This window comes from Mercenaria mercenaria, chromosome 17 (genome assembly GCF_021730395.1).
Source record: "Mercenaria mercenaria strain notata chromosome 17, MADL_Memer_1, whole genome shotgun sequence".
In the NCBI taxonomy this organism is placed as follows: Eukaryota; Metazoa; Mollusca; class Bivalvia; order Venerida; family Veneridae; genus Mercenaria; species Mercenaria mercenaria.
This window is the reverse complement of record NC_069377.1, coordinates 20,054,718-20,063,084: the sequence shown is the minus strand read 5'-3', so window position 1 is coordinate 20,063,084 and position 8,367 is coordinate 20,054,718. Positions and strand designations below refer to the sequence as shown.

The 8,367-nt window shown below is 37.6% G+C and overlaps 1 non-coding gene across 1 annotated transcript; it reads left to right on the top strand.

Annotated features, from left to right (window-relative positions):
* The first annotated feature begins 899 nt into the window (after positions 1-899).
* Trnas-cga (transfer RNA serine (anticodon CGA)) lies at positions 900-971 on the top strand. Its single transcript has one exon. It is a non-coding gene; the product is annotated as a tRNA-Ser (tRNA).
* The last annotated feature ends 7,396 nt before the right edge of the window (positions 972-8,367 follow it).

Below are 8,367 nucleotides of genomic sequence, written 5' to 3'. Positions count from 1 at the left end.
ATCCAAAATTTCGTGAGCAAGGGTTGGATGGAGGCACTTTGAGTTGCCCTTGTATTTTCGTCCAAATTTATGTTGTGCATATCTCAAAATAGGTATTTTACAAAGTGTCATCAAGCTCCATTAAGTGAAATTGTGCACCTAGCTAGTATTTTAATTTGGATCTCTCACAGCTGACCAACATTTTATTTTAAGTCTGTGTCATATAACAGTAACTCAGAAAGTATTTGACATTAGAGATTATGAAACATTACAGGATTACTATTCAGAAGTTCTGTGCCTGCCCCCTTGGGTTTTGTTTGTAATTTTATTCAGCCAGACCAGAGTTATGGCCCTTCACTTAATAAAAAATATGCATAAAATGAATATAAAAGTTTGTGTCACACTTTATCTTAAAACGTATTTGACCACGGGTCAAAGAGGATGAATATTATTCAGCATGGAAATTGTGCACCTAAGGTTTCATTCAGGATTTCTTTTGGTCATACTAGTGTTATGGGCCTTGATTAAGTAAAAACAAATGCATACGTGCAAACAAGTTTGTGTTGCCCGTATCTCAAGAAGTATTTGAATTAGAGTCAGAAAACATCAGGGGATTGTTATAACATGTGAACTTGTTCATTTGGGTGTTCTGTTTGGGATTTCATTCAGCCAGTCAGGAGTTATGGTCTTTGACTTAGCGAAAAATACACATTATATAAAGTGGTGAAACATTTATCATAATTGTGTTGCATGTATCTAAGATATTTCACCCAGAGTCATGAAACCATGATGTATAGGTGGACGGATAGCTTAATTGTTTTACACACTGGCCTTCCAATTCTGAGGTCGGGGGTTCGATCTCCGGCAGCTACTCTGGAATTTTCAGAAATGCTTTTCAGTGTTTCCCACCCAACTAGACCGCCTCGGTAGCTTAGTGGTAGAGCGTCCGCTTCGAGTGCGGGAGGTCGTGGGTTCGATCCCCGGCCGTGTCATACCAAAGACGTAAAAAAATGGTACTAGCAGCTTCCTCGCTTGGCGCTCAGCATTAAGGGGATAATGCTAGGACTGGTCAGCCCGGTGTCAGTATAATGTGACTGGGTGGGGTATCATGCCACGTGTCTATGGCGTGATATTCCAGTGAGGCAGCACTATAAAGTTGGGCATTGTGCTCACTGCTACAAGTAGACACCGTCGTTTATATGACTGAAAAATTGTTGAAAAAGACATTAAACCCGAACACACACACACACACCACCAACTAGAGGTGTACTGGTCAGGAACCCAGGCAATTCTTGCGTGTATCAGTGCCATACACTGGGCACGTTAAAGAACCAGGCTGTCTATTCGCAATGAGCTAGGCTAAGTTAGCCGGACAAGCCTGTATCTGATTTCAAATCTCTCTGTCGTAGGGGCTTTGTCTCACTCTGTCCCTCTGGTCAGATCGCTCTGTGTCTGTACTAGTAGAGGACGAATTATGCGCCCTGTGTGGCTGCACTGGAACTATGTAAAGCGCCTTTGAACGTGAAATTGATCATGAAAAGGGCGCTATATAAATCTGGTATAATAATAATAATTATGTACAGTGACAGGTGGGGGCACCTGTGAACTTTATACACACATCTTGTTTTCAGTTTGGAACCACTCTTGTGTCTGCTTCTGGAAAATCCAATACTGGTGTCATATGAGAGGTCATGGTTGTGACCCCAGTGGGGCTGAAACCCACAACCCCCTGAATGAGCGGTTGACACCTTATCCACTAGACTACCGCTCCCCGTTTCAGTTTATTAATTAATAGGCAAGGAAAATTGCCATGTTATAACATGCAGCAAAGATGCTGTTACTGTGCTGTGGTAACTGAGGCCATCTCCTGTGTGTCATGTCCTGTATTTTGTGGTGTTTTCATTTGTCAGATATACAATTAATGTCATTTGTCTTTGATAAAGCTTGCAAGACTGAAATTTAAGAAATAGAGTGACTGACAGATTTCATTTGTCCTATTTGATATTTGATAGACTCCCTATATACCGCTTTGCTATTTTAAAGTTTTTTTGTTGTTGTTGTTTTCCCTTTATTATAGTGCCAAATAGAAAGATATTCATTCAGGTCTGGAGGAAAAAAAATGAGATGTGTAATATTAAGTTTAATTAAAGAAAATGCAGACATAAATTATTTTTTTATGATTCTATTCTGTTGTATAGTAATACCATTTTACGTGAAAAAAATATTAAATTCACCAGAAACTTTAATCGAAATTTTACTGCAAAAGAACACTTTTGCCCATTTTGCAAATACAATCTCTCCGGATTTACATGAAAAAATCTTGCTGTTAAGTCTGATACTTTAAAATAGGCTGTTACATTCTTCAGTTTCAATTATGTTCTTAAATGTTTCATTTAAAATGAGTATAAAGTGCTAGTATGCTTTAGTTGTATTTACTTTTTTGTACATACTACCTTGTTGCATGACATAATTTTACCAACTTCAACAGAAAATTTCCTGCAATAAAGGCGTAAGTCCACTTACGCCCATCTTGCATATAAAATTACTCCAGATTTACATGAAAATCATGCAATAAGGGCTTAAGTCAAATATTTTAAAATATACTGTTATTTTGTCAAATTTCATTCATGTTGTTTAATGTTTCATATAACATGTCTAATATTAAGTGAAAAACTTTGGTAAATTTGTATGTGACTGAACACAGAAGAAAACAAAGTAGTTTTTTTCTTCTCTTGTAAAGTTTTCAAAAATGTAGTTACGCCCTTATTGCGTTGAACCCTCGATTTCTGAAGCTACAGGCTTCAGATTTGGACTGCATGGATATTTTTGTGTTCTGAATTGAAATTTAACATTGATTTTGACCTAGTGACCTACTTTCACAATTCTCAAGCTACAGCCTTCAAATTTGGACCACATGCTTAGTTTTGTGTACCAAAATGAACTTTGATCTTGAGATTGACCTAGTGACCTACTTAGACATTTCTGAAGCTACAGCCTTCAAATTTGGACTGCATACATATTTTTGTGTTCTGAATTGAAATTTGACATTGATTTTTACCTAGTACCTACTTTCACATTTCTCAAGCTACAGCCTCCAAATTTGAAGCACATGCATAGTTCTGCCTACTGAAATGAACTTTGACCTTGAAATTGATCTAGTGACCTACTTCCACATTTCTCAAGCCATAGCTTTCAAATTTGGACCACATGCACAGTGTTTTGTACCGAAATGAAATTGAATCTTGATTTTGATCTTGAGCTAGTCTTGAAATTTGGAACATTAAAAAATGGCTCAGTGGTCAGTGCCAAGATCACTCTGTGATCTCTTCTTAGGTTAATAGGTTAAAAGTCAAGGTCAGATTGGATCAGAACTTTTGTTTGCAGTGAGCTTATAATTTCTGTTCCTTGTGCAATTACTGAATGCATCAAGGGGGGCATTTCGTGTTCGACGAGCTCTTGTTTAACAGCTTTATATCATGAAATTTCTAATGGTTATTCATTTTTTTTACTGTCACTGCCAAATATAGTCTATTAGAAAGAACCTTGTGCCTTAATATCCCACTACTACTGCCGCACAATACCCTCCACCTGCCCTACCCCCACCCTTTGCCAAAACCGTCGGCAACTCAGACATTTGCTCAGCCGGCTCATTATCGACACCTATTTGGTCCGAATCTGCACTCTCGTCAGTTAAATTGACCGTCTCCTATTGAGACGTTGTTGGCCTAACAAAAAATTGCTAATCTTTCTTTTTGGCATTTTAATTTTTCAGTGGCATAAAACTTTTCTTTTGTTTACACTAACATGCAGGAGAATACCGGTAATGTCATCACTACTTACTAAAATGCTGACAAATATCAGTGCTGATACCGGTCCAGTACGGGTTATAGACACAGGCCAGGATAAAAATGGCGGTCGGAATGAATTCAGCATTGAAACACAAGAACAGCCGATATATGCACGCAATTGGTCGCGCATTCGACAAAAACTTAGTGCGATCGGCAAAAATTATGCGGGAGTAGTGCAATCACACGTCCTAGATGCAACACTGGGCATGGCCATTTTTCTTTTTTTTTCCAATTTTTATTTCACTTCAGTACATTGACATTACGGTAATACATACATGTTCATTATATGGATACATTACTTATTAACATTACATGTTTTAACATACATATTTATCCATGTAATTCAACATAGTAAGAGGAAAAGTATACATTTAGTACATAATATCAATCCCTGAAATGTTTTTCAAATATTGATGAATGGACGGAAAATGATAAATGAACCAGAGATGCTTTTGAGAAAAGCGCATGTCTCCCACAACTGCCTCTATGAAAACTGTCTAGTTTCTCTAGATGGTTTAAACGAGTGGATCCAATTAGATGGTGTGGACGAGTAGATCCACTCAGTTATTCAAGGGCCATAATTCAAAAGTGCCTGGGCGGATTTGGCTAGTTATCGAACTTGGCTGAGGTCTAATGGTCTTACACATTTTGATTAAGTTTGGTGAAGATCGGATGAGAAATGTTCGACTTAGAGAGCAGACAAGAGTAAAAAGACTGATTTTTCTTTAATTCAAGGGCCGTAACTCCAAAATGCCTGGACCAATCTGGCTAGTTATCTAAGCTGGCTGAGGTCTCATGATAAAACACAATTTGTTCAAGTTTGGTGAAGATCAGATGAGAAATGTTTGACTTAGAGTGTGGACAAGAGTAAAAAGACTGATTTTTCGGTGATTCAAGGGCCGTAACTCCAAAATGCCTGGACCGATTTGGCTAGTTATCAAACTTGGCTGAGGTCTCATGGTCAAACACATTTTGTTCAAGTTTGGAAAAGATCGAATGAGAAATGTTTGACTTAGAGTTCAGACAAGAGTAAAAAGGCCAATTTCTGGTAATTCAAGGGCCATAACTCCAATACGCCTGGACTGATTTGGCTAGTTATCGAACTTGGCCGAGGTCTTATTGTCAGACACATTTTGTTTAAGTTTGGTGAAAATAGGATGAGAAATGTTCGACTTAGAGTGCGGACAAGCTTTGTGACACACAGACACACACAGAGACTGGAGTAAATCAATATGTCTCCCACACCACTGTGTGGTGGGAGACATAATAATGAGATGATGGAGTGTCCTTTATAGAAACAAGAGTAAACTGTTGTCTGTAAGACTTTCAATGCTCGACTATTCGAAATATTGTCCCAAAAGCAGAAAAATGCTACCTTAAGTGTTAGAATATCTATAGAGTTTCAATCCAGTATCTGCACATGTGAAGTTTCAATTTAAAATCTGCATTTGTTCTGCAGGTGTGACTTACCCGCAAAACCTTAATAACCAGAATTCAGAAGTCAAAAAGGGGGGAATAATCTACCAAATATACATGTCAGAGTTGTGAAATCTGACCAAATGTGTTTGGTTATTGATCCAGAAAATTAAAACAAGAGGACCATGATGGTCCTGAATCGCTCACCTCTTCCTACATGACCCAGTTTTGAGTATGATGTCGTTTTTTCTATTATTTGACATAGTGACCTAGTTTTTGAGCTCATGTGACCCAGTTTTGAACTTGACCTAGATATTATCAAGATGAACATTCAGACCATCTTTCATGAAGATCCTTGAAAAATATGATCTCTAGAGAGGTCAAAAGATTTTAGTAATTTTAGACCTACTGACCTAGTTTTTGATCGCAGTTGACCCAGTTTCAAACTTGACCTAGATATCATCAAAATATAGTTTTTGATCGCAGTTGACCCAGTTTCAAACTTGATCTAGATATCATCAAGGTGACCATTCTGACTAACTTTCATGAAGATCCATTGAAAAGTATGGCCTCTAGAGAGGTCACAAGGTTTTTTTTGTTATTTGATCTACTGACCTAGATATCGAAGGCACATGACCCAGTTTCGAACTTCACCTAGATATCATCAAGGTGAACATTCAGACCAATTTTCATACAGATCCCATGAAAAATATGGCCTTTAGAGAGGTCACAAGGTTTTTCTCTTATTTGACCTACTGACCTAGTTTTTGACGGCACGTGACCCACTTTCAAATTTGACCTAAATATCATCAAGATGAACATTCAGACCAATTTTCATACAGATCCCATGAAAAATATGGCCTCTAGAGAGGTCACAAGGTTTTTCTATTATTTGACCTACTGACCTAGTTTTTGACCGCACGTGACCCACTTTCGAACTTGACCTAGATATCATCAAGCTGAACATTCTGACCAATTTTCATGAAGATCTCATGAAATATATGGCCTCTAGAGAGGTCACAAGGTTTTTCTATTTTTAGACCTACTGGCCTAGTTTTTGAGCGCACATGACCCAGTTTCGAATTTGACCTAGATATCATCAAGATGAACATTCAGACCAACTTTCATACAGATCCCATGAAAAATATGGCCTCTAGAGAGGTCACAAGGTTTTTCTATTATTTGACCTACTGACCTAGTTTCGAAGGCACGTGACCCAGTTTCAAACTTGACCTAGATATCATCAAGGTGAACATTCTGACCAATTTTTATGGAGATCCATTCACAAGTTTGGTCTCTAGAGAGGTCACAAGGTTTTTCTATTTTTAGACCTAATGACCTAGTTTTTGACCGCACATGACCCTGTTTTGAACTTGACCTAGATATCATCAAGATGAACATTCAGACCAATTTTCATACAGATCCCATGAAAAATATGGCCTTTAGAGAGTTCACAAGGTTTTTCTCTTATTTGACCTACTGACCTAGTTTTTGACGGCACGTGACCCACTTTCAAATTTGACCTAGATATCATCAAGATGAACATTCAGACCAATTTTCATACAGATCCCATGAAAAATATGGCCTCTAGAGAGGTCACAAGGTTTTTCTATTATTTGACCTACTGACCTAGTTTTTGACCGCACGTGACCCACTTTAGAACTTGACCTAGATATCATCAAGTTGAACATTCTGACCAATTTTCATGAAGATCTCATGAAATATATGGCCTCTAGAGAGGTCACAAGGTTTTTCTATTTTTAGACCTACTGACCTAGTTTTTGAGCGCACATGACCCAGTTTAGAACTTGACCTAGATATCATCAAGATGAACATTCAGACCAACTTTCATACAGATCCCATGAAAAATATGGCCTCTAGAGAGGTCACAAGGTTTTTCTATTATTTGACCTACTGACCTAGTTTTTGAAGGCACGTGACCCAGTTTTGAACTTGACCTAGATATTATCAAGATGAACATTCTGACCAATTTTCATGAAGATCTTGTGAAATATATGACCTCTAGAGAGGTCACAAAGTTTTTACTTTGTGACAGGTGAGCTAAAAAAGTAAGTTTCAAATATAGATATAAGTTGTGACGTTGATGTTAGGGTGAGTAGAAAAGCTGGACTATTCGGCAAAAACTAAGCGCAATCGCCCAAAATTATGCGGGAATAGTGCAATCACGCGTCCTAGATGCAACACTGGGCATGGCCATTTTTTTTACCTTAGGGCAATAATTAGGACAAGTATGGTAGAGAGTCAATCCCTTATATCACATGCCAAATATCAAAGCTCTAGAGAAAAAGATTTTCAAAGTCTGATAGCTGAAAACCTATTTTTAATCAAAAAGACCCTTATGTTCAATGAACTGGAACCATTTTAACAACTTTGAAACAGGGCTACCTAGAAATCATTTGTGTAAAGTTTCATCAAAGTCCATTCAGTGGTTTTGGAGGAGATGTTGTTTAAAGAAATTGTTGATGAAAAGTGACCATGCCCTCTGGCGGCTATGTTATTTGACGAATCAGAAAAATTTGAACACTATTTGTAGAAGGTCACACAAGTACAATTCGTGTGAAAGTATTTTAAAATCAGGCTAATAGTTTCACACAAGAAGATTCTTAACCCTTTCCCTGCCGAGGGCCCAATAACGATATGTACACTGTATCTGCCAAGGCACTTGCCTGGAAATCACCTTGGTTTTGATAGAATAGTTAAGAGGCTTTATTCTTCACAGAAAGTATACAAAACCTATAATTTTTAGAAAGAACTAGAATGTGTCTGTAGGACACAGGGTGTGCCCCCCATTGGTACATTTGTCACAAATAATGGGCAATAATTCAAATGTGTGCAGTGTTAATGGGGTTTAGCCTAAACAAACATTTTATGAAAAGGATTCATTATTCTAGGTCATATTTTTTTTAGCTATCATAGCATCACAAACAAAAAATCCACTAAATCCGCTATTTTGGCTATTTCAAGGGCCATAACTCTGTAATAAGCACAAAGATTCTCAAGAAGAATGCCAAGTGTGAAACTTGATAAAGACTCAAGCAAAGTTTCATGAATTTACATTAAATACTTTTTGAGCTAGGCACATAATTAGCTGAAAATGTCTATT